General features: G+C 42.1%; 1 protein-coding gene across 15 annotated transcripts in view; it reads left to right on the top strand.

Moving 5' to 3' along the window:
• The window catches only part of ptprsa (protein tyrosine phosphatase receptor type Sa), a 311006-nt gene that overhangs the window by 45435 nt on the left and 237572 nt on the right, over positions 1 to 27999 (top strand). For all 15 annotated transcript variants that reach the window (XM_072659946.1, XM_072659948.1, XM_072659947.1 and 12 more), the window contains exon 2: positions 17872 to 17981. The gene's annotated coding sequence lies outside the window, so the exon portion shown is untranslated. The remainder of the gene's footprint in view (positions 1 to 17871; positions 17982 to 27999) is intronic.

Genomic DNA, 27999 nt, shown 5'->3' with positions numbered 1-27999 from the left:
ACCCCCAGGGAATGGTGGCATTAGGCCGCATTAGGCCGCTGAGCCACTCAGATCTCCCTAAAGTGATGTTCTTGCGCTTGCAGATACCTTGAATTTTTTTGATATTGTTGCTTCTCTAAAGAAGACCTGATATATGGAAATGAGCTCTGTCGTGATTGGCCTGCCTTGTTCAAAAAAAGCAGTCTTAGGGGTTAAACCACACCTTAGAACATCATGCTCTTTAAACTGAATAGGCCGTTTTATACTTTTATATAAAAGTATTGGGACGTCTGCTCATTCATTGTCCCTTCTGAAATCAAAGGTATAAAAAATTGCTTTTCCTGCTTTTGTTGGAGTAACTGTCTCTACTGTCCAGAGACACGATTTCAAGTAGGTCATTGCTGTTAGGATTTGATTGCATTCAGTGACAAGAGCGTTAGTGAGGTCAGAATATTGGAGGATCACCACCACACCTCATGCATCCCCAACTTCTCAGCTTATCCCAGACATCATTCCAGGAAACACAGTTCTACTGCTTTGCAGCTCAATGGCAAAGACTAGACAGGTAGCCTGTGTGTGTGTCCAATGTAAAGTTGCTGCTGAATGCATTCATTAGAAGGGGTGTCCACAAACATTTGGACACATGGTGTATGTTAATGACAAGCAGTGAATGTCAACAATACTGTGCTAACGCTAAAGGCTCCTTTACCCGATCAATCGAAGCAGCGCTGGTAAATGTCCCCGGACGAGGCTTCGTGGAGGCGCCTATACGGTCGCCCACAGGGGTAAAGCTCGCTTTCTGCCTCACTCCAGATTATCTAACTGATGAGCAGCTATGTTGGCTGGATTTCCTGCTGCCAGAAGCTGGGATGCTGGGGCGCGATGCATCATCAGCATTCTGCTCAGACAGATGGAGAAGTAATTCCTCTGCATGTTTTATTTATTTGTTTATTCCGTCCAGATTAAACTCCTATCGTTCCTGCCCTCCCGAACTTTCTTTTTTTTTTTCCACCATGTGGTCCGAGTGGCTTAAAACACCAGCGTCCGGCGCTCCATTACCTACTGATTTTTATCCTTTTGAAAGGCGCCCGCAAACACAGCGCGGGAAATGCTAATTTGCGGGCCTGTGTGGAAGCAGTCGGCTCATCGCTTCTTTAAATCCTCGTTCGGGGGGGGAGGATTTCGCTTAATGGTGTCTGCTGCTCTGCTGCCAAGTACGCCGAGGACAGGAAAAGAACAGCAGCGGAGTCAGCTAGCGGGAGACAGGGAGCTCGGAGTTAGCAGAGTTAGGCTGCTAGGCCAAAGTGCCCGAGGCGTTAACACACACTGAGGGAGTACACTGAGGGTGAAAGCAGGAGCAGAGCTGTGTTTCTGGAGAAAAGTTGTTGTAAAACCCCAAAACTTGCTTTGCTGACTTGCTGTATGTCCTCAATTATGGCTAAGGCTGCAAGCCAGAGGAAGTCGGAGGCTCCACAAGTATCAAGGAGGAGATGCACTTCAGTGGAGATGTTGTCATAGGCTATCATTTCTTTAACACGACATAAAAGGTCATTAAAGCCTTATAAAAGGTTCATTTCACAGCCTATTGATTTACGATTCACTCTAATTGGTGCCTAGACCTACGGACAAAAGTATTGGGACACCCCAAAACTGAGAATATATTGTTTCTTCTGAAATCAAGGGGATTCAAAAAAAGAGTTGACCCTCCTTTTGTTAAAGTACTTTTCTGTACTGTCCAGGGAAGAAGGCTTTCTATTAGATTTTGGAGGATGAAGCATTGCTGTGAGGTTTTGATGGCATTCAGCGAGTCGTTATCCAGGTATTGGAATGAGCGCCATCATCATTTCAGAGAACACAGCTGAATGCTGCTGGACGGCTACATACCCCTCTAGACCATGCCTGGCATTAGGCAGCAGAGAGTCCTATTCTACTGGCAGTACATCTCTACAGGGCCTAGACAAGCTGAATCTGTATTTTGCACATCTGTGTCAGCAATGGGTGCAACGTAAAGCAGTTGAATGCATGCATTAGAAGGGGTGTCCACAAACATTTGGACATGTAGTGTATTTCAACGGGGCCAACGTTGCTGTAGTGGACTTTTTTATTGGCCAACAGGCTTTTCTGGCATCATTTTGAGTCAGTATCTTGGGTACTTTCAGAATATATAAACACATCATTCTGTACGCTGTTTGTTAATGATGTGTAACAGAATCTGTCCAAAAGTTTGTAGACGCCTTCTAATCTGCATCCTTCAGAAATCAAGAGCTTTAACGGGAGGCGTGCCATTTCCTGCAATTCCCTGTTCATGTCTTTTTTTATTCCCAGCGTTTTCTAAAACCTCTCAGTAGCAGTAAAAGGCCGTATTTGTGGGCGGAGCCTCGGTGGGTCGATTTCTGCAGCTTAAACACTGCGAATAAAGAGGTTCTTATACTGACGTTTATTAAGGCAGACGTCCTCGTTTGGCACCTTCTGTAATCGATGGGGTAAGTAAAGGGTGTGGGAAACACCAAGCCCTCAGCCTCCTCACCCTCATTATCCCACTCGCAGGAGGTAAGGAGGAGGCCACCGCTGCTGCCTCCTCCGCTCTCAGCCCCCCCCCCCCCCCCCCCCCAGTTCCTGTTTTGATTAGTTTAATCCAGTCAGCCTAGAGAAGAGAAGCTCGCCCTGCTCACCCTGCCCACTAGAGGACCCCCCCCATCTCTCTCTCTCTTTACACAATCTTTCTATCTGTTAGTCTGTATGCACTCTCTCTCTCTGTTGTGACTAGCTGTCACTCAACCCCCCCCCCCTTTCTCTCTGAGAGTTCTATGTGAGCGATAGCATCACACGCTAATGCTGGAGGCTAGCGCCCCACGCAGCGGGTGTGTATCTCATGCCCGTCGCTCCGTGTGCTTTTAGTTATCGGGGCCGCCATCAAGGTCAAGACTGATGGATGCCGGAGAGCCTTTTACATTAGTGGGGTGCGGTGGGTGTGGGGGATGGGGGGGGGCATAGGCAGGGGGTTAGAGCCTGTCCTGTCTCTGTCGGGGGTTTTATCACACTCTGAGAGGACGTTTTTACTGAGAGGACTAGGATTAATTAATGGAGGTCAGAGGACAAGCGATGGACAAAGTTACGGCTGTTACCCATCATCCTCTGCAGCTCATTCGGACAGATCACAGCCTCGCTGTTCGCCCAAGCCGAGGCATTGAGCCCAAAAATGGGATCCAGCCTTTTCCAGGAACTGGGATTTTATAATGAGGGTTTTTCACGGTTACACAATTAACCTCTTCATTAAAAACTCTAGCGTTTCTTATTAACCCTTTATTGCCGATGATGATGATGATGAAGATGATTCACAATTTTTCTTTTTTAATTCATATAATCATAATTTTTTTGTCCCACAATATTCCCACCCCCCCGTATCACTCCATCCAAGTAGTGCCATAATAAAACGGTCCACTGGTTGTCCTGGTTGTAGCCCTTTTGCTAGGTACTGACCACTGCATGCTGACATGTGGGCTCTTCTCTCAATGCTGAAGGAAGATGGACACTCAGGACAGGTCCAGGATTGGGCCTAGAGCTGCATCTTGGAGGGCACGACTAATGGTAGCAGTTCTGTAGGTTGTGAGGTGGAGCCTTGGTTAGCCATGGCCCAGCTGTGCTTTCTGGGAGGACTTGTGGTAGGTAATGACCACTGCATGCAGATGTGTGGGCTCTTCTCTCAATGCTGAAGGAAGATGGACATTCAGGACAGGTCCAGGATTGGGCCTAGAGCCTCATCCTGGATGGTATGACTAATGGTAGCAGTCCTGTAGGTTGTGAGGTGGAGCTGTGCTTTCTTGGAGCATTTTTGGTAGGTACCGACCACTGCATACCGGGAACACCCCACTAGACCTGCCTGATGTGTTGGAGATGTTCCAGCCCCAGTTATCTAGAACATCACAATGTGGTTCTTGTCCATTTCTCCTGCTTATTTCAGCACATCAGTAGACACAACAGAGAGCGGAGAGATAGAGTAGTGCTATTAATACGACTGGGATTTGTGTCATGCTTGTCCAGATTTGCAACAATGCACAATAAAACGAACTGAAGTGATGAATTAAGGTCCTTTGATCGTCGATGGAGAAGCTGTAAGTGATAACGGCTCTGGCTCTTTTGTGTTTGAGGGGTGTGACAGTTGAAGATAAGGCCCCTGCGTCCCCCCGAGGCCTGAAGCGCTGCAGTCTTGTTGTCTTTCCTCTGAAAACGTCTTGTTTTATTGTCTTTCGGCGAGAGTTTCTCGGCCTTGTTGTCTTTCTTTTGAGAAGGATAGCTCGCTCTGCAGAGCAGCCCCACTTCACCCCTCTGTCACGCATGATCAGAGAGCCAGGCACTCGGCATGCAGGCTTCATACCTAGCATGAACACTTTGTAGTGGGTGCTGTGGGTGAGTTTCATTGCCGCTGCCGCTTTTTTGCCTTTTTGCTTAGTAAGGAAGAGCGCTTGGATGAAAGCAGGCCTTGAAGGTTTGCGCATAACAATGATGGCGAAGAGTGCGAAGACAAGGTGGCAGTACAATTAATATAATCCCCCTTTGTTTCCTTTGGAGTAATAGGCTTGCTCGTCTGGAGTCTGCTGCGCATATTTGAGAGCGATGACTGAAACAAACTGGCACAGAAATCAATTACAGCTAAATTTCCTCTTCGTAAACCATTAAACCATTAAGACAAATCAAGCAGTGCGCAGAAGAGTCACGTATGCTCTGAGTGTTCGAGCTGCTGACTGGGTGAGGGTGAGGAGTTTGGTAAGGATAAGGGATTCATTCTTAAAGGGCAAATCTAATTACTTGGTAAATAATCTAATTACTAGCAATATGTAATTACTACATGGCCTCTATACAGCTTGTGAGGGAGGGGGCGTGGCCTAAAGGTTAGCGAGGTGGGCTAGGACTGGCCCTGATTCAATGGACTGGCATTCATAGCTGAGGAAGCTGCGCTTGAGCAAGGCACCTACAGCCTAATTGCTCCCCAGGTGCAGAGGTGGCACCTGCCCACTCCCCCAGCTGGGCTCAGACGATGAGAAGAGTGTAGAGTGTTTTTAAGGGTGTAGGAATGAGCAATATGGCTGAGTTGAGGGGAGGTGACGGGGTGGTAGGGGGACGTGAACAAGATTCAAATCAGAACTGATTAGAAAGGAAATTCAGCCTGGTTTTGTAATTTTGCAATTGACAAAAGTATTGGGACATCTGCTCATTTGTTGTTTGAAATCAAGGTTAGTAAAAGGAGTCAATCCGGCTTTTGTTGGAGTAACTGTCTCTACTGTCCAGGGAGGAAGACTTTCTACTAGATTTTGGAGGAGCATTGCTGTGAGGATTTGATTGCAAGAGCGTTAATGAGGTCAAGATGTTGGATGATTACCACATCACCTTATCCCCAACTTTCCAGCTTATCCCAGAGCTATTGGATGGAGCACCATTGTCCTTTCACTGCTCCACAGCTCCTCAATGCAGGGGCGGGTGGCTTTATACCCCTCTAGCTGAAGCCTGGCATTAGGCAGCATGGCGCCAATAGGTTCATGACTCTAGAGATTGGTTATTGGTTATACCTCTCAGCAATGGTCAGCAGTGGGTTCAGCTTAAAGTAGCTGAATGCATTCATTAGAAAGGGTGTCCACAAACATTTGGACATTGGTTGTGAATAAGGGTTAAACGTTTTGGGGATGTTTATTTAATCTCTGCCTTCAAAGAATGAATCATTTTGCGAACCCTTCGGTTCTGAAAGTGAGAAATTGAAGCAGAAGTGAATCTCCAGCGCATACCTGAAGAAATATGTAGCAGGGTGCTCTTTTTTTTATCTCAGAAACATGAAGGACATGTTCCAGAAATAAATCAGCGGGGCACTTTAATGCGTTATCCTGCCACAGCGAGAACGATGAGCCTCCAGATAAAGGGTTAAAAGAGAGGACCTGGATGAATGACAAAATGATTTTGGAGCGACGGCATGAAAATGAATTCACTGTGGGACGATGGTGTCACAGAGGATGGTGTATAAATGGAGCTAAAATAACATATCTCGAGCACATTTATGGGATTGGCTATCACAGCACTCGACTTTGTCAAATCAGAGCCCTCGCCCTAGCCCTCCTGCTACTTGGGAAAATTGTGAAATCCACCAATTTAGAATCAGGGGATTCTTGGACTTGGTCTCTTGGCTGATTCAAAAATCTTATGTATTTAATGTATATGTTTTTTAACTTAAAATGTATATTTTTAAAATGTTAATTTATTTAAATAATAATAAAATATAATTTATTTTAAATTGTATATTTTAAATTTAAATAGTATTTAAATAGTATTTTAGGGGAAAAGGGGCCATAATTTTTAAGCTGTTTTAGGAAAGTTAGCAACTACTAAACTAAAACTAAAATATTAAAATATTTATAATGTATAATATTAAAAATATAATTTATAATATAGAATTTCATTTAACAATAACTAAATGACTAAAATGAGACAATGAGACTTTTTTATATTTAAGTCAGAAGACTAAGACTGTATAAAACTATATTCCCAGCCAAAAAGAACGCTAAGCTAAAAGCTAAACTAAAAACCCAAATATGAATATATCCCTAACAATAATCAGTCCGAAAATGCTCAGATTAAGTGGTTTGCTCCAGCCTAACGTGACGTGGTAGTAGGGGGTTGTGGGAGAGTGTATGACGAGTGTAAGGTAAAATTCATTAATTTCATAATTCCTCTTGATTAACTATAAAAAAGGGTAAAAAGGGGCATAAATGTAAAGAACAGCTGCACTTTCCACCCAGTTTCTCAGCTTCACTCAACAAGATTCAGGAAAGAACTGATTAGAAAGAAAATTCAGCCTGGTTTTGTTATCCCCAATGCCACTTTATATGGACAAAAGTATTGGGACACCTGATTATTCGTTGTTTCTTCTGAAATCAAGGGTTTTAAAAAGAGCTGATCCTGCTTTTGTTGGAGTAACTGTCTCTAAAGTCCAGGGAAGAAGACTTTCTACTAGATTTTGGAGGACTAGACTAAACTAGACTACAACTAACAAAAACTAAATGACTAAACTGTAATAAAAACTAATCTACATTTTAGTCAAAAGACTAAAACTAAATCACCTGCCGCTAAACTAAAAGCCCAATATAGATATTTCCTGAACAGTAATCAGAGTTGAAATGCTCTGATTCACCGGTTTGCTCAAGCAGAACCTGCCGCAGAACCTGACGCTTGTACGCTGTTGATTTCCCCTCGCTAGCTAGTCTCTGGGGGTCTGCCGTCATTCGCAAAGAGCCAAAGTCAAGGTTCTGGCGGATTAGCACGGCTTCCAGTGGCACCGTTTCAGGTTACTCTGAGCACCTTACTAAATGGGTTTAAATTTTTAATTTGCTCAGGAACAAAGATCACATCATTGGAGGATTGCATAGCGGTAATTTATTTAAGAAGTCCTCTCTAAAGGGAGAGTGGAGTTATTTTGGTTTGAGCCGAGTTCGAGGAGGACGAGGGAGCGGATGCGGCCGTTTTCACCTCGCGATGAGGTAGCAGGAGTAAACACCTGAGCTGAGGAGAGGCCAGAGGAGAGGCCAGAGGAGAGGCCAGTGTGTAAAACCCCTTTGGACACCCCAATAGAGTCAGTGCTGTCATTAGCTATTCTCATCACTTGCCTTCATTACTTAATTGTAATTATAGAATTAAGTATTTTACTCAATTAGTATTCAGTTTACATTCTGCACTGACACACAGCTCTGACATGTGAATCACCTGTTCCACAGGTAGGAGAGTGTACAGTTAGGGGTCTTACCCTCACTGGTGTAGTGTGGTGGGCCCACCCAGGCCAGGGAATTGAACCTCAGTCTGTTGGGGAGAGTGTAGAGTTCTTAGCCACTACGCTGCACCGAAATAAAAAAAATGGACCATTTCAGAGTAAGCCACGCCCCCTGCCCACCTGCCTAGGATGCACCCAGAAGCCTGGTTCTGATCACTCACAGTGACGAGGAATTGATTGGTATTATCAATTATCAAGTAATATCAATGGCATGTCTCATAACACTCAATATGGTGTCTGTTATTGGATAAACCTTTCAAAAATTAAGCCATTCATATTTTGATGATATATTTTTTAAATATTTATTTTTATTTTTTAAATATTTTTAAATATTTTTTATATTTTAATGACTCACACCAGTAGAAATGTGCCCAAGTGATTTCCAAAAACCAAGCAGAACAGCCACTAGGGGGCCGGCACAAAGAAGCTAAATCATGATGTTTCTGAAGCCATGATTAATCAAATTTGATCCAAAGGCATTCGGGAGTTGACCGATAAGATGTGACTTATCGGTCAGCTTTGTTATCCTTAAACTGTTGAAACCATTAAAACCATTAACATAGTTGACAGTAACAGTGTTGACATTTTCCACCATCATGTGCTAATGTAGATTCCACACGACATACGTCCATAAATATTCATTTATGGGGTTTTAACACATTATCATTTAGTCTCAATTGAATAAAAGATTCACTCAATATCACAATAAGAGATTTGACCAATAATTCTCAGATTTTTTTGCTCTGAATAAGTTTAAGGGGGGAAAAAACATAGCGCATCCATCAAGAACAAAAGCCTCGTCCATCTTTAGACAGCAATAGAAATGTGAAAGCTTACAGAATTTTATGTGCTTAAATGTTGGAGTCGACTCTAATTGTATCAATTAAGTCAATTCCAAGAGTCTAAACAACTTTTTTCAAATAAAGAAAAGTACAATTTCATAAATGAATCATTATTATGATCGATGCTATGAACACCAACTTTAGCAGGGCAAGCTAACCTGGTCGAAATGAACTCCTCAGCTCAGGAGGGTAGATGATTCAGTACTGATGATGTGTGTAGATTGTAAACCACTGTTGCGATTTTTTGCATATTGTCCGCAGTCACACAAAAACCATGTATCTCCAAAATGGAAATGGCAGATTTACAAGAGAAGGAAAAAACAATGTAAAATATTTTATCCCAAGTCATTTTGGAGCATTTCTATTGGTCCATTCATCATGAAATTCTGAACAACTGCCAGATTCGCAATATGTCACAGCAAAAATGGAGGTGCATGTTTTTTGCAGGGCAGCGATGATATTATTGCTAATCCAAAGTAAAACAGTAAACCTGTTCATGTGTGTTTGGGGTTGTTAGAAGGTTTTAGCTCCATCGGATGTTCACTAACAGGGTGCCTGACCATCAAAGAGTGGTCAGTGCGGTTCTGGATATGACCCTGTAAAATGGGCCGCTGTACGGTGGAAGCGTGTAGATCTTCAGTAATTGGTGAAAAACTGTTGTTTTAATGAACCGTTTGGGAATTTCCTCAAATTTAGCAAAATCCTCTGCATGGAAACCATGTTTGTGACTGCTGAGGGTTACACCACGGACAAAAACGAGTATATTTTGGGCATTTAGGCCACACGGCGCAGCTCCAGCTCTGGAAATGATCTGGTTTAAAGCTCTGCAAATGAAGTGTGTGTATACCAGCTGAAGCAAAGCTGCTGCAGGTGCTCATAACCTCTGTTCCACTGCAGCTAAAGCTAAAAAGCTCCTCCACCCCCAGCCGTTAAACTCCCCTGCTTTTCTCATTTCAATAAAAGCCTCCTGTTTCCTGTAAACGCTCCGGCCAAACTCCTCATGATCGGCCAAATGCTCGTCTCCGTAGCGCAGTACGCAGTGTCGCTGTAATCATCATTACATGGCACTATCCTGGCTGTCGCCCCTGCAACAGGCTTTGTAAGTGTGTATGTGTGTGTGTGTGTGTGTGTGTTTACAGAATGCTACTGCATAAGCGCTGATCAGCAGTAATTTATTAAATTTGCCATCAAAGCCGCCACTTATCCGCAGTGGGCTTTTTTTTTTTCCTCCGGCCACTGGACTTTGCTGCTGAGCTATCATGCAATTCATCCTTAATGAGTGTGGATTAAAGAGGATGATCCGAGCTTTGCCGAGCCTGCTCCGGGCCTCCGGAGGTCAAAGTCAGCTCGGAATTCCATGCCACCAAATCCCGTCCCAGTAGATAATAGTAATAATAAACAAAATGATTTTTCTATCTCTGACCCACAGTGATGGCAGCTATATCCTCCCCCTCCCCCCCATGAGGATAAACGTTGATTAAACTCATCATGTGTGGGTTTTTTTATGTTATAATGATACTGGACTGGTTTGTAAGGATATGTGAAATGCAGGGGGCTGAGAATACACATGGACCAAATTGACAAAAGTATTAGGACACCATCAAATTACACCTACGGGAGCTTTTCTGACATCCCATTCTAAACCCACAGGCATTAATATGGAGCCGGTCCCCCTTTGCAGTTCTAACAGCAGCAGGTTTGGAGCCCAGCACTCAGCCCTGACCCCGCTCTGTAACTTTACATGGTCGGACACTCGGTGGACACTGAGCTGCTCTCTGTGAGCTGTTCCTCCTAAATGCTTCCATTTAAAAAAAAAATAATAATATCACTCACAGCTGATGGTGGAAGATCTAGGAGGGAAGGTCTAAATTGCACCAGACTGTGGAGGAACCTCTTAAGGTGCTTTGAGGAATCTTCATGAAAAGGTTATTAGAAAGAAAGGGTTTCCTGAAGATTCCTCAGAGCACATTAAGAGGTTCCTCCAGAGTTTCAAACTGAAGAACCCCTAAACGTTCCTCACAGAGTACACCATACTGGAGTTCAGTGAGCTCTTTAGAACCACCCATTCTTTCACTAATGTCTCTAAAGACAGATGCCATGGCTACGGGCTAGAAGAAACATCTGAATTCAATGACTAAGAGGTCGTGTCCAAATACTTTTGTCCATTTAGTGTAGCTCTGTTTGGCTGAATAAAGATTGTTTACCACCCCGTAACAAACATAAACTCCAAAAAGCAATAATGATATTAGAAGTCTGACATATCTCATGGCCTTTCACATGTTTCCCAACAGGGCCAGCGATGGGATCAGGAGGGGTTAGGCATGGGCCGGTGCTGGGCTGTACACTGCATATGGGGTCTAAATGGGCCCATGTGAGATTAAGGTGGGCTGTAACAATGGAGCCTGGGTCCCAGTAAAACGCATGTACACACCTACTCAGAGCCCGTGCCCATCTTGGAACCACCTAGCCCAGGTTCCACCCATGTGAGCCCCACATGCCCCCCAAGGATGCATGATATCCTGATACTGATCTCACCCTTAATGTCAACTTTAGCATGTGGAAGGCAGTTTTAGGCCTCGTGGAGTACAGCAGGCTGCAGCTTACGGCTATATCTACTGTTAGCTTCACGTCTCTTGAGAAAACCTATAGATTTACAGCCCTACGTAAAGATGTAACAGTGATATCTTGGCCATCTGCAGAGAAATATGGCACGTGATCAGTGAGCGGTGTTACAGCCCGGCCTACGCAATGGAAAGCCCTCTGGTGGGAGTAGGGGGGCATGAAGGATGAAGAACGAGCTTGGCTCAGTGAGTAGCCATAAACGAGCGTGTGTGAATGATTTATCGTAATTAATCCGCCGTGTCCAGTCCCCTGGCCGAGACACATCTGTGGCCATGTGCTGTTTCCAGTGTTGCAATGTCACTGAAGGGCAATGGGATTTAGGCTGCTTTCACGGGGCTTTTTCCCCTCGAAATCTCTTGCTTATATCAATACCAGTGAACCGCTCTCCTCTGCGCTTGATACTCCAGTTCGGTTTCCACAGCTATTAGCATGAAATGCTCGCAGAACCTCGAAACGCTCGGTTATTTCGCCTGTTTTTGTAGTTGTTCAGCTGTTTTGGGGAAGTTTCTTCTTATTGAAGTCCCCGAACTGCAATCTAGCTCGACCCAAAGCCATTGGCAGTGCTCCTATCCGGTTGGCAGTGCCTGCAGTAATTATTATTCAGCCTTTGCCGAGAGCTAGCGCTAATATAATGGCTGCTGTTGCACTTATCAGCACCAAACAGCGCCGCTAATGAAACTCCGAGTCAGAGTGGCTGGAGCTGGAGCCCTTTGTCGGAGGTGAAAAAGGGGCATTGTGGGCAGACAGCTGTGGAGAACAATGCGGGCGCTGAATCAGTCGAGTGTGTCCGCTGTGTACGCTCGCGCTGGGCCGTCTAGGGGAATGCGGTGGTTTCGGCTGCCGGGCTCCGTGCTGATTGGCTCCCTGTGGTTTTAGCACTGCTGGGTTCTGTACGTCCGCAGGAACTTGGCAGCCGTTCCCGAAGATGAGACTGTGGAAACGCCCACAGATGTTTTTTCTGGTGACCGCCTGTGTGAAATCGTAGCGCCGTAAACGGCAGTAAGCGGCACATGTTGCTAAAAACCAGCAGCTTAGCAGGACGGCGTGTGTGTAACTGGCGGAGTTTTCCGCCGATCCGTCGTGATCGGTGCAGCGCCACGCGCTCCCTGAGGTCTTGGCTTGGGGACGGGCCGCGTTGCCACTTTCATGCATTTATAAGGGATTTGTTTTCACATCCGTTTGTACACTTTATCCCATTAGCTAGCGTGTCTCAACGCAACAGGGATGCAATGCAGAGTGTTCGTGCGGGGCATACGGATGGCAGCGTTCCTTTAACCCTCGTGTACCGCAGTTATAGCTGATGATAAAAGCATGGTGTAATGTTATATGACTCATAGGCCAGTGAAGCAACTGAAGAAATCGAGTGAAAAGGGCAGATTCGAAGCTTTTATTCCAGTAAAAAATATTTGTAATTCTATTTATTATGAATTTTATTTGATAGGGAGGTAATAGTGTGTTCAGTCTGGCTTTTCGAAAAGCCCATTTTTTCTGTTATTTTTTGTCTGAAAAGAGCCAAATATGCACACTAGAACCTGCCAATACAAAATGTCAATTAAATATAGATGTAAGGCCCCTAAGAATGCATTTATTGAGGATTAAAAATTGATCGTTTGAAATAATTGTTTGTTTGGGGTGTAAAATGCTCATCAGCAGCCAGAATCAGAGAGAGCACAATTGGCCTTGCTCTCTCAGGGGTGGGTTGATCGTACTTCCCCCTCTTCCACATCACTCCTAGCTTGATGTTGGTCAACACAGATGTCTATTAGCTGTTGTATCATAGCTTTTAATCCGGACTGCAAATGTATTTTTTATTGATACGTATTATGAATGAATTTGATAAAGAGAAGTATTGTGTGTACAGTCTGGCTTTTTTTTAAAAGCCCATTTTTTGTCTGAAAAGAGTCAGAAGTGCCCTCCAGAACACTAGAATTAAATATATATGTAAGGCCCCTAAGATTGCATTTATTGAGGATTAAAAATTGATCGTTTGAAATAATTGTTTGTTTGGGGTGTAAAATGCTCATCAGCAGCCAGAATCACATCACATCACACATGAAAGGGGATTGGCTAATTGGCTTTCTACATTGGGTAGAAAATGGGGTCAAGCCTAGTTACCACCCTGTTATCTTGCTTCAAAGTGAAATACACTGATTTCCATTTACAAAGGGCTTGTAGGAAACCCCCTGAAAGCTCTGCTCTGCTAGTTGATGGCATCAGCAACGGCTCGCAGAACACAGCACTGTAATATAAAACTGTAATAAAATCACAGTAATTACCCCCGAGTCCTACTGGATAGTGCTGCTGTCCTCTCCTTGTGTCCTCTCAGTGTGATGTGCTGTTAGTTAGTCAGTTAGCTTGCTTTTAGCTGTGTCCTCACTCACTTCCTTGGATTTGTCTTTCTAGAGTCTTACCAATAAATAAGTGCTTTCTGATTTGAGTTCCAGTTAGCTTCAAGGCTCAGTCTAGTTAGTTTTCAAGGGGGCGGACGATGGAGAGAGGAGATGGTAAAAGGCTAGCGGTAGCTTTTAGTCTAGCATGGATCCCCGTTTGCCTCACAAATCAGGGTTAACAGTAAATCCAGAAAGGATCTTCTGGCTCTTTCCAAATATTAGAAGATATTATGAGAGGTCTTTTGTTTTCAGGCAGGGGGTTTAATTACTTGCTTCACTGTGCTATGCTACTGATGAGGAGGAAGAAGAAGAGGAAGAAGAAGGGGTTACAGGTGTTAATTAAAAGTATGAGCTCTCTAACACTGCAGTCAGTCATTACCGAAACATGATGAATGGTTTTACGCTGAGTATTATTTATTGCCTTCAATTAAAAAATGCATAAATCCACATTAGGTTCAGTATTAATGGGTCAGAACCTTTGTTTTATTCTCTGATCTTCCTCGTGTGGCCCTTCACAGCAGAAGGCCATTCTGAGCATCAGTTCATCACAAACCCACCATCTCCCAATTTACCATACCCCATGATGCTTCACCATCTGTCGCTCCGGTGACCACTTTCCATGCCAATATGTTCAGAGCTCTGAGGAAAACAGCCACGGTTGGTCTCGTGTGTCGGGGGGATGAAAGCCCAAGCTCCACCCAATGTTACATAATAACTAATGCTAGAGAATGTCTGTCTCTCTGTATGTCTGTCTATCTATCTATCTATCTATCTATCTATCTGTCTGTCTACTTATCTATTTATCTACTTATCTATTTATCTATCTATTTATCTATCTACTTATCTATCTATCTACCTATCTATTTATCTATCTATTTATCTACTTATCTATCTATCTATCTATCTATCTATCTACTTATCTATCTATCTGTCTGTCTATCTATCTGTCTGTCTGTCTATCTATCTATCTACTTATCTATTTATCTATCTATCTATCTATCTATCTACTTATCTATTTATCTATTTATCTATCTATCTATCTATCTATCTATCTATCTATCTACTTATCTATTTATCTATTTATCCATCTACTTATCTATCTATCTATCTATCTATCTATCTATCTATCTATCTATCTACTTATCTATCTATCTATCTATTTATCTATCTATCTATCTATCTATCTATTTATCTATCTATCTATTTATCTACTTATCTATCTATCTATCTATCTATCTATCTATCTATCTATCTATCTACTTATCTATCTATCTGTCTGTCTATCTATCTGTCTGTCTGTCTATCTATCTATCTACCTATCTATTTATCTATCTATTTATCTACTTATCTATCTATCTATCTATCTATCTATCTATCTATCTATCTATCTATCTATCTACTTATCTATCTATCTGTCTGTCTATCTATCTGTCTGTCTGTCTATCTATCTATCTACTTATCTATTTATCTATCTATCTATCTATCTATCTATCTACTTATCTATTTATCTATTTATCTATCTATATATCTATCTATCTATCTATCTATCTATCTACTTATCTATTTATCTATTTATCCATTTACTTATCTATCTATCTATCTATCTATCTATCTACTTATCTATCTATCTATCTATTTATCTATCTATCTATCTATCTATCTATTTATCTATTTACCTACTTATCTATTTATCTATCTATTTATCTACCTATCTATCTATCTATCTATCTATCTATTTACCTACTTATCTATTTATTTATCTATTTATCTATCTATCTATCTCTATATATCTATCTATCTGTCTGTCTATCTATCTATCTATTTATCTATCTATCTATTTACCTACTTATCTATTTATTTATCTATTTATCTATCTATCTATCTCTATCTATCTATCTATCTGTCTGTCTATCTATCTATCTATTTATCTATCTATCTATTTATCTACTTATCTATCTATCTATCTATCTATCTATCTATTTATCTATCTATCTATTTACCTACTTATCTATTTATCTATCTATTTATCTACCTATCTATCTATCTATCTATCTATCTATCTATCTACTTATCTGTCTATCTCTATCTATCTATCTATCTATCTACTTATCTATCTATCTATCTATTTATCTACTTATCTGTCTATCTCTATCTATCTATCTCTCTATCTATCTACTTATCTATCTATCTATCTATTTATCTACTTATCTGTCTATCTCTATCTATCTATCTATCTATCTATCTATCTATCTGTCTGTCTGTCTTTCTGTCTTTCTGTCAGTCTGTCTGTATATCTATCTCTCTGTCTATCTATTTGTCTGTCTATCTACCTATTTATCTATCTATCCAGGCAATCAGTGGCAAAGCTAGCATTAGCTCAGAGCTAATGTTCCACCCGATTAGCGAAGCATCTGACAGAGGGCGTGTCTTGACCGGGAGGGAGCGGCAGCACGCCCGTGTGAGTGCGAAGGGATAAACGCTGTACGTTACACAAATTCCAATTCGTCTTGGCTCGTGAGGACGCACTGCGGCCCGTCCTCCGTGCCCCGCGGCCTTCTGGGATTTCTCTCAGTCCTCAGCCGTTATAATTGGCCGGGCTCGAATTAAAGCGCCCTGCCAGGATGAGGAATCATGTCCGCCTGCCGGGCTGGTTGTCGTGGAAACTGTGCCCCCAGAGGTTGCTGGGGCCTGTACATGCTGTGGAGAGAGAGGGAGAGAGAGAGGAGAGGGAGAGAGGGATGGGTGAGAGATAAATGAAGGGGGGAAAACAGGCCTCTCATCAGAGCCAGCTGCTGACAGTGCAACAGGAGCACAAAGCTCAGAGATAGGAGGGCGAGTGAGCGCGACATTTCGATACTCCTCTACTGTCAACAAGTGCTCTCGCGCTGACGTTCTGAGGCTGATCTATTACCCATCTGCTTTTCAAAACCATGCAGAGCTCATCACTGGATAACCTTTCCTCCTTCAGCTCTACACAGTGGCGCGATATGGAGAAATGACTGCAATAGGACAAATGTCTAGATGATCAGGGTTCTAGAGTGTGAGCAAAGTGCTCACATTTGCTCCTCGTTTTGTAACAATGCAGCAAATTATGCCATGCCTGACCCACCATTTGACGGGGAAATTTTCCGGGCTTGGCTCATCACAGGTGTCACAAGAAGCCGGACTATTTACGGACTATTTTAAGTATAGATAGGAAGAGTGTAAGCAAATGCTCTATATGTTATTTAAGAAGCCTTTTTACCACCCTGTTATATTGCCAAACTCAAAATTTTCCTTTTATGGAAATACCCTGTAGGCTCTCTTCTAAATACCTGGTTTACGGCAACAAACAGATTGGAGAGTGCTGCTGTCCTCTCATTGTATCCTCTCAGTGCGATGTGTTATTAGCAACCTGAAGAAACTATAGCTGGTTAGCTTTTAGCTGACCCCCCAGTCGCTTCCCCAGCTTCGGCTTTCTTGAGTCTTATGGGCTAATGATGATGATGAGCCCCAAATGCTCCCTTAGCTTTTGCTTTGAGTTTGAGCTTAGCATCTATGGACACTGGCCCAGGAAAAGCCACGGTCATGAGGCCTAGTTCCCGTAGCAACCCATATTCCCATAGTCTGGAGACGATGAGCTGCTCTCCAGCATCAGCAACACCACATTTTCACCATCAAGTCGCCGTCGTGTTTCACTGCGTCGCTGTTTCAGGTTGGACTAGGGCTTTTGCTAGTGGGCGGGATTTATGAAAATTTTGGGGGTATAACTATAACGAGTCAGGACTGTGTAAATGTAATAGTTCTGGGGGTTTGAAATTGGCCCGTTTACCTGCTTTGTTCTGGTTCTGATGGAAGTTCCTTTGAAGGAGGAGCAACAGTGTACACTTCAAAGTACTGAAGTCTCATTATTCAACTATACCAAAGACATACACAGTGACCTTCTAGGACTGCTTTGATGTGCTTTCTATTTATTGTAATATCAGTGTTTTTATAGTCAATGTTTTTTCAGAGTGTGTCCATATGATTACTGTCCAGCTCTGCTGGACATGGGTCGATTGGAGCCGAGGAGATTTAAGCAGGGTTTAATGCAGATTTGAACTCTAGTGTTCTCCAGCAATCAGCGCTCCAGTTCCCCTGCTTGGTCACTCTAGGGCTCAATCATCACTCTGAAGTTTCCACACTGGAGGACACACTTCATTTGCCAGTCCTTTTCATATGAGTTTCTCTTTCATTCCCTGCTCTACTCAAGGTGCAGCCCAATTGAGGCGCTCAAGGAAAAAGAAGAAGCAGGAGAAGAAGAAGTCGATAAAGAAAAGAGCTGGAGAATGAAGCTCAACAGCCTTTGAAAACAACACAGAGGTAAGAGCCGTAAACCCTTAAGCAGTCTGAACTACCTTGGTGAACAGAGTCGGAGGCCACTGTTGGATATTATACTGTAGCTCAGTAAGCCCGCTCCCCGGCCCAAATCCCGGGGCCTCAGACTCCGACATATTTCCCTAATTGAACACACCTGATTCAACTCATGGGCTTATTATGGAGCCTTTAGCTCTTAGATGCATACACCGGGTGACCCCCTGTCTCTCCCTCTACCTTATCCATTTTACACATATGCTTTTAAGGATGATATAAAAATATGAAATTTATTTTATATCAGACCAACTGGAGTTTAGATCCAGTATGAATGTGCAGTGCGTGTAGATTTTTTAACTGTGACAGTGATGGTAATAGTGTAGTTATTTTTTACGGTCCAACCGTAATAATTGTGGAATGATTTTAATCTAATATGAATCAGTTTGTACATTCTGACTGTAGAAATGTTGGCGCTATTTTATTCCAGTATGAATTTGCAATGTGTTTAGTTTGTACAGTAATAAGTGTGGAATGACTTTAATCCAGTATGAATCCGGTTTGTACAGTCTGACTTTTCTATTCCAGTATGAATCAGCAGTGTGTGTATTTGTTTTAACCTGTGACAGGGATGATAATAGTAAAGTTATTTTAATCCAGTATGAATCCAGTTTGTGCAGCCTGACTGTTCCAGTATGAATGTGCAGTGCGAATTGCTTTTTTTTTAAACTGTGACAGTGATGATAATAGTGTAGTTATTTTAATCCAGTGTGATTTTTTTTGCAGCCCAACAGTAATAATTGTGAAATGATTTTAAACCAGTATGAATCCAGTATGAATAAGTTTGTACAGTCTGACTGTATGAATGTTGCCGTTATTTTATTCCAGTATGAATCTGCAGTGCATTTAGATTGTACACTAATAATTGTGTAATTATTTTAATCCAGTATGAATCCAGTTTGTATGCTAGGGTTATTTTATTCCAGTATGAATCTGCAGTGCATAGTTTGTATACTCTGAAGTAAATAAAAGTGGAGTGAGTATGATCCAGTATGAATCTAAATAACAGCGGAGTGATTATGATCCAGTATGAATCTGCTGCGTACATAGTTTTAAATCGTACTACTACGTTTTTACAGTCTGACAGTAGTAATTGAAGAGTGGCTTTAATCCAGTATGAAGTGTCTCATTTTTATATTCTGACAATAACCATAGTAGGAGGATTATAATCCAGTATGAATCTGCAGTGTGTGCAGTGTGTGTGTTTTCACAGTCTGACGGTAGTAATAGTGGAGTAATTTGAATCCGGTATGAATCTTCAGTGTGTGAATTATTTACAGTCTGACAGTCATAATTATTAAGTAAATATTACCCAGTATGAATTTTCAGTGTTGGTGTTTTTGGTGGTAGAGTGAATGGTGATCTGTAATTGGCTACTCCCGCAGTAACAGTAGTCCTGCAGTCCAACCTCACACTAATGGAATAACAAAACCTGCCACTATCACAGCTGGGTGACATGCTGATGTGGACCTCAGTATTTAAAGACTGTTGGTGATGTACCAGTATCGTGGGTAGCGCCCGTGTACAGGGGTGTTATAACTGGTGTAATTACTTTCCATGTCTTCTCTATGAGCAGTGATACTGAATTCCCTCGCGGTTTACTGCCACTTGGTCACTGTCTGGTCTGTTCTTTCAAAGTCATGAAATGACAGTCCCTGTCGGAGAACGCCGCCCAGGTAATGCTCTCACTATGCCCAGCCATGCAGATTGACATGTGTGCTCATCTGAAAGCAAAGCCCCCTCTCCGCTGTCGGAGTCCATCAGCGCGGCATTATAAACCTGGCGGGCCGCTTCCATGCTGGCTATGGTTTTAAAGAAGCCTCACAGGATTTTTTTACTTCAACATTTTTCAAACTAACCTCTTTCTGTCATAATATCCATTACCTCCGACAATTCCAGCATGGCTCCCTGTGTGGAAACACTCCTCTAATAGAAACCAAAGGGTAGCTGCTGGATTCAGTGAATAAATGTATAAATCAGGGACAAAAAAACAACAAAAGAAAACAAATAAACATTGTACTGTACGAACGTTGGGGTTATTTTATTCCAGTATGAATCTGCAATGTGTTTAGATTGTACAGTAATAATTGTGTGATGACTTGAATCCAGTATAGATCCAGTTTGTACAGTCTGACTGTAGGAACTGTGGGGTTATTTTATTCCAGTATGAATCTGCAGTCTGTAGTTAGTACACAATACTCTATAATACACAGAATCCAGTATGAATCTGAATAATAGTGGAGTGATTATGATCCAGTATGAATCTGCAGTGTGTAGTGAGTACACACTCAAATAAATACTATATAATACATAAAATCCAGTATGAATCTGAATAAAAGTGGAGTGATTATGATCCAGTATGAATCTGCAGTGTGTAGTGAGTACACACTCAAATAAATACTATATAATACATAGAATCCAGTATGAATCTGAATAATAGTGGAGTGATTATGACCCAGTATGAATCTGCAGTTTGTTTAGATTGTACAGTAGTAATTGATGACTTGAATCCAGTATGGATCCAGTTTGTACAGTCTGACTGTAGGCATTGTGGGGTTATTTTATTCCAGTATGAATCTGCAGTGTGCATTGATTTTAAACTGTGACAGTCCTAATACTGTATTATTTTAATCCAGTATGAATCCAAAGTGTTTGTATAGTTTTTACATTCTAATATCAGTAATTGATGAGTAACTTTAATCCAGTATGAATCTGAAGTGTGTAGTTTTTTAAAATTCTGACAATAACCATAGCAGGGTGTTAATAATCCAGTATGAATCTTCAGTGTGTGAACTGTTTTGTTTTTTGTTTTTTTATTTGAAATTTCACTCTATTTATGCAAATTAAAAAAATAATAATTCAGTAAAACTAAATGAGGATTTTCATAATTCACATGTGAGCCATTATTAGCTCTCTCTTGTAAATTCCTAGGCACATTAATATCAGTGCTTATATAAGGTGAACACCTCCTTTAAGCTATAAATCAGTATAATGTAATTTTATCAATCAATAGGAACTACTTTTTCAGAGGGAAGGATATGCAGTAAGTCATTACCAGTGTAGGGGTGGGGTGGGGATTCCTCGGGCCCCACTTGGTTACCATGGACACCAGGAATTCTTGGGAACTAGCAACCAGAAAAACTGACCGGAACTACTTTATCACAGTGTTTTGCTCCAGCATTGGAAAACTGGATAAAGCTCCCCCCAAAAAAGTGACTTTGCTTGACGTTTACTCATTTTCGGCTCATTCTAACACCCCTATTGCCTTAGTTTGTGTTATATAGTCACTTAATTTTGGGCGTTTACTCATGGAACTCAGCAGCTGCCCATTGGTTTGCATTATTATGCAGTATTAGAGTCCACTGGCTTTCTCTTTTTTTTAAATACAGAACAACGTATCTCAGTTTCTGTCTGTGGTGATCAACCGCACAGCATGGATATAGTAGACACTGATTAGGTTGGAAAACACTGAAGTAGTCCTTTAAACCCCCGGTACCCGTGCCAGCATGCTTACAAGTGGCTGTATGAAGGCAGCACCTGCTGGGAGTGACTGGAAAGCTGGGAATATGTGAATGGGTTGTTGTCGTTGGGGATAAATGGGCATATAAGTGTTTTTCTTTTTTCTGTTGGGTAAGAAGCAGTCAGTCAGATGGACAACTTACACATACACACACACACACACACACATACACACACACATGGCTTTCTCAAGCTCAGCCTTCAGGGACGAGTCACCAGCTGCATAAGCAGCTACACTGACCATATTGAGGTTGATAATACTCCGTCTGACCCGCCTCATTTAACCCCAGCAGCCAAAGGCTGGCGGCAGCCACATCTGGATGCAGAATGTAATGTACTCTAAGAAAAAGAAAGAGAGTGTGTGTGTGTGTGGGGGGGGGGATTAAGTTACAGGATATGTGTGTGAGAGAAAGATGCTGATGGAAGCAAAACTAGCAGCTGTATGAAAGTACACACAGCACCAGTCAAACATCTGCACCTACCTGATTTTCTTTACAATCCTAAAGTGTGTTTTCTCACAGTTTATCCTTAAATGCTCGAAACTGGTTTCAAAGACAGATGCTAATTGATGAAATCTCCTCTTTTGTTGATTATGTAATTATGTAAAAAAATTGACACATGAATATTATAAGTATTTATAAATATAGTCATTCTGTGCAGCCAGCAGTGGCATTTCTGTACTGGGGGATACCCAGGCACAGCTGTACCCCCCTCTTGTCACATCAAGATTCAACCCTCAACTCTCTTCTGGCTGGTCTCCCTCTGCACACCATCAGACCCCTGCAACTCATCCAGAATGCAGCGGCACGGGTCGTCTTCAACGTTCCTAAATTCAGCCATGTCACTCCACTGCTGTGTTCTCTCTTCACTGGCTTCCTGTAGCTGCTGCCCAGGTCATCAGATTCAGACCCCTGAATCTGGCCTACAAAGCCAAGACTGGACCAGCCAGCCCCTCCGTACTTGATGGCGATGGTCAAAAGCCGATCTGCACCAAGAGCCCTTCCAGCTTCAAGTACGGCTCGGCTCGACCCGCCATCCTAAGATCCACGGAAGACGAGCGTCCAGACTTTTTTCTGTCCTGCACCGAAGTGGTGGAACGAACTTCCCCAGGGTGTCCGATCAGCAGAGTCCAACGCTCGCTGTCTTCAAACCCAGACTGAAGACCCTCCTCTTCTGAGAGGACTTGGGCGAATAGCAGAGTGGTCTCCTTATTGACTTGTGTTTAGTAGAGTCTAAGATTAGAGGATCTTTGAATTTTAGTCTATTTAAACTAGCTGAGGTTCTTCTTGAGTAAACAGTGAAGTAAATGTACTAATATTGCTAGTTATAATCATTATTCCTAATAATAATAATAATAATAATAATGCTAGTAATTATTATTTTAAATAGGTAATTTTACTGTCACACATGCATGAAATATTTCCTAGGCAACACAAAACTACATATAAACTACAGCTAGAACTCATAGTTGACTTTTTAGGTCTGTGATGTTATTGGGGTGGCACAGCAACATTGTCCTGGGACACCTGCCCCAGCAAATTGGCTCTAATGACGCCTCTGTTAGCCACTAAGGTTTCAGCAGGTTGTCACTGTCACACAAAAACCTTGTGTCTCCATTCTTGCCGCTTTCACCCTTTGACAAAATGTGCAGCAAAAACTAAACGATATAAGAATAAATAAATATATGGATCTTTGTTTTCTGGAGATCTGCTCATGTCTTTGCACTTAGACCATCAACAAAATGTGGCGTTTGACCAGGGAGCCCAAAACCTTTGCATTAGACTGTTCTGTTCTACAAAACAAAAGAAGAAAGAAAAATTAAATAAAACTCAAACTGAGACTTTTCCCCATCGACTTCCATTGAAAGTTCAGAAGGTTTAAAGAAGAGTCATCTGCTTTACAAAAAAACAGATCCTGGGTGGTGCAACTGTCTAAGTGTTTGACCAAAATATTGAGAGATCGGAGTTCTTACCCTGGCAGTGCAACAGCCATCCGATGTGCGGAGTCCAAGAGAGCTGAACTAGGTTACTGGGATGGCCAGAGGAGACACTTGAGAGAGATAATAATAAAATAAATACATCAAATAAATATACATATGCAAAATAATTAACATGTACTATAAACTACTACTGCTGCTACTACTACTCAGGGGCATCGGATTTTGGGGGTGGTATGTGGAGTGTGGCTAAGGGCCTGTGACTGCTGGGGTCTCTAATAATATATTAATTCAATATTTTGGCAGAATTAAAGTCAAAGTTTTGGAGCTCAGAATAATATATTTTAATGGAGCCTAAAAGCATTGCTAATACTAATGCTATTACTACTACTACTACTAATAATAATAATAATAGTAATAATAATAATACAGCAATAAATTACACAGATACTAATCAATAATGATAAGAATTATGGGTATTTTATTCAGACATGTTGGAAAAACATGCCAGCTGTATTAAATGGGTCTCTTTTGCAGATTCTTCAATAGGAGATTGTTTGGACTGGTCTAGCACTGTTCGGGTCACTGCAATACTTCACATTATTTTATAATGTATTTCATATTTTAATAGTTTATAATAAGAATAGTAATACTCCAGTCATTTTAACCAATACAGTGGCACATCTGTAGTGTACAGTCGATTACCACTTAATAAAAGAGCAGAAAGCACTTAATGCATGGCGGTGGGCTGCTGCTGCTGCTGCTGCTGCTGAAGCGAGTGCACATTGGCGTTTATTAGCCGTAAGTTTCAATCAGCGACTTTTCCATTGCTTTCTGTTTTTCTGAAACGACTCTCCATGGTAATTGAGCGTACGCTACAGTCTCGGCGGAGTGAGATTACGTCGGAAATGGCTGGAGTATTCCTTTAAGGCCTGTCAGGGAGTGCTCACCTCGCCGAACTGAAGCACTACCTCCAGTTGTGTGGAATAAGTAGGAGTCAGTGCGGCGTTACGCGAGGCCCTCCGCCCGCTAGGCCTGCAATTACAGCAAGCTCTATTAATCTTTACGGCCTGAACTGGAAGCATTGTGTTACGCCGGGCCGTCTGAGCGCTAGCCCACGAGCCGACCTGCCTGTCAGGCTGTTTAATGTGGCCTGCAGGCCCCCTCTGAGCCCTGAGCTGTGCCCTCCGCTGAGCCCGCTCACTTCGCCCTCAGTCTCGAGCACAATTCACAAAGAAGCAGCAATAAATGACTGTTTTCAATTATCAACGCTCCGATTATTTATGGCCGTATTTAAAAAAAGAAATGTAAATGAAGCTTTTGTGCGTCTGGAGGTGATGAATTTTTATTGTGCCCGCGTATATTATTTCATGGTATTTGGGAATCAAAGGCGTATTGCTTTTTAGATGTACCCGTAATGGGGGGCTGACTAAGTGGTGTGTCGCATGCTTAAAGAGGATCATATTTTGTTTGTGTTAATATTTAGAATCGCTTTCCTGAGCTGGAACAGTGTGTGTGTGTGTGTGTTTGTTTTTGCAGATTTTCTGTCTTGCTGAGTGTATAAACATATTTGGTATATGTTGTAGTAACTTCAGGCTCCTGCAGATGGCGCTGCACAAGGATTCTCAGACTGTAAATATCTGCAGGGTGTGACGGGAAGAGGTGGAACAGTGCAGTGAGGGTATCGTTGGATGTGTGAAAAATGGATGGAGTAGAGACAGTTAATGATTGGCTAAAAGAAGTGATTTTGTGCATTTGGGCGTGGCCAAAGACCACAGTGTGAAGGCAGGAGCTGAATCTGCAGGTGTGTGGAAGCTTACGGTCATACAGGTCTACCAGCAGTGGCAGAAATCCCTACAGTCTACAGGAGACTCTCCTCATTTCTGAGCAGCAGTGAGTGAAGGCCTCTTGCGAGCCGCTCTGCTCCAGATGTTGATGGTCTGCGGTTCTCCTGTGGAGTGATCTTTCAGAGGTTGGTGATGAAGAACCTGCGCTGACCTCTAGAAGTGAAGCGGTTTTCCTTCACAAGCCCTGAAACACGCCGGAGGTCCCTGTCCGTCAGCTTCGTCTTCCGGCCAGAATTCTGAGGAGAGTCTCCTGTAGACTGTAGGGATTTCTGCCACTGCTGGTAGACCAGTATGACCGTCTGCTTCCACACACCTGCAGATTCAGCTCCTTCCTTCACACTACGGTCTTTGGCCACGCCCAAATGCTCATAATCACTCCTTTTAGCCAATCAGTAACTGTCTCTGCTTTGCCACCCATTTTCCACACATCCAACGAGACCCTCACTGCACTGTACCTCCTCTTCCCAATCTATGGATCCCGTCACACCCCACAGGTATTTACAGCCTGATCATCCTCTTGCAGTGCCATCTGCAAGAGCCTGAAGTCACTACCACCTTAAACTGGTGCTTTTGAGATCAGGGGTCATTTCCATTCGCTGCAGTAACAGCCTCTACCCTTCTGCAAAGGCCTAACACTGGATTTTGGAACCTTGCTGTGAGGATTTGATGGCATGTGGTCCTAAGAACATTAGTGATGTCAGGTACTGATAATAGATGATTAGGTATAGATTAAAAACATCCGTCACTCGGATGTATTCCAGAGGTGTTGGCTGGAGGTCCAGTGCTGTAGATGTAGCACCGTAAAGTAGCCGAACTCACTCCTGTATTTTAGAGACGTGTTTTAGAAGCTCCAGCTCTGGTGAAACTTCCCCTGATAGTGAGAAGTGTAATTTGTGCTGCAATTTTTGGGAGTTTGCCGCACGAGTTTGACAGACAAAAATCAATGGCAGTAATAAGTGCACTTTTGGAGATGCTCTGAGCTCTATTAATAAACCGGGCTGGAGCGGCCTGGGGCCGTGCTGTAACTCGGCAGAGCCGGGGCTGAATGGGGGGGCTTCAGCCTGCCAGGCCGTGTTAGAGCCGGCTGAGGGCACACTGCAGTGCGAGCGATTCCTTTTCTCGCCCAGCCAGCACCACGGCACAGCCACCAATGCCCTGTTTGATTTGTCTGCCTATTGTGTAAGCGCCGGGGCTTTGCTGTACACACACACAAACTCAGAGGAGGGAGGAATGTGAGTGTGTGAGTGTGTGAATGGGTGAGTGCTTCTTCTTAAATTCAAGCAATAGTGCAGTGAAGAGTGAGGAGAGGGAGAGAGAGAGAGCACATACAGAGTGAGCTCAACTCTCATAGTAAAGCTGGAGGCAGTAACACCTGTACACTCACAAATATACAGTATAGTGCACATGCATCATTTATAAGAATGATTAATATAGTGCATATGAAGGGTCAATATAGTGCAGATGAATGGTTAATATAGTGCATATCAATGATTATTATAGTGCATATCAATGATTAATATAGTGCATATGAATGGTCAATATAGTGCATATGAATGGTCAATATAGTGCAGACGAATGGTCAATATAGTGCATATGAGTGCTCATTATAGTGCATATCAATGATTAATATAGTGCATATGAATGGTCAATATAGTGCATATGAATGGTCAATATAGTGCAGATAATTGGTCAATATAGTGCATATGAATGGTCAATATAGTGCATATGAATGGTCAATATAGTGCATATGAGTGCTCATTATAGTGCATATCAATGATTAATATAGTGCATATGAATGGTCAATATAGTGCATATGAATGGTCAATATAGTGCATATGAAGGGTCAATATAATGCATATGAATGGTCAATATAGTGCACATGAATGGTTAATATAGTGCAGATGAATGCTCAATATAGTGCATATGAATGGTCAATATAGTGCAGATGAATGGTCAATATAATGCAGATGAATGGTCAATATAGTGCATATCAATGATTAATATAGTGCATATGAATGGTCAATGTAGTGCATATTATTGATTAGTATAGTGCATATGAATTGTCATTATAGTGCAGATGAATGGTCAGTATAATGCATATGAATGGTCATAAAGTGCATATGAATGGTCAATATAGTGCATATGAATGGTCATATAGTGCATATGAATGGTCAATATAGTGCATATGAATGGTCAATATAGTGCATATGAATGGTCAGTATATTGCATATGAATGGTCAATATAGTGCATGTGAATGGTCAATATAGTGCATATGAATGGTCAGTATATTGCATATGAATGGTCATATAGTGCATATGAATGGTCAATACAGTGCATATGAATGGTCACTATAGTGTATATGAATGGTCAATATATTGCATATGAATGGTCATATAGTGCATATGAATGGTCAATATAGTGCATATGAAAAGGTAAAGGTAAAGGTGCACGTATTTGAATGGTCACTATAGTGCATATGAATGGTCAATATAGTGCATATGAATGGTCAGTATATTGCATATGAATGGTCAATATAGTGCATATGAATGGTCATATAGTGCATATGAATGATCAATGTAGTGCATGTGAATGGTCAATATAGTGCATATGAATGGTCAGTATAATGCATATGAATGGTCATAAAGTGCATATGAATGGTCAATATAG

The sequence above is a fragment of the Salminus brasiliensis genome, chromosome 17 (assembly GCF_030463535.1).
Source record: "Salminus brasiliensis chromosome 17, fSalBra1.hap2, whole genome shotgun sequence".
NCBI lineage: Eukaryota > Metazoa > Chordata > Actinopteri > Characiformes > Bryconidae > Salminus > Salminus brasiliensis.
Note: the sequence above shows the minus strand (reverse complement) of the source record. Positions and strands in the feature narration are given on the sequence as shown.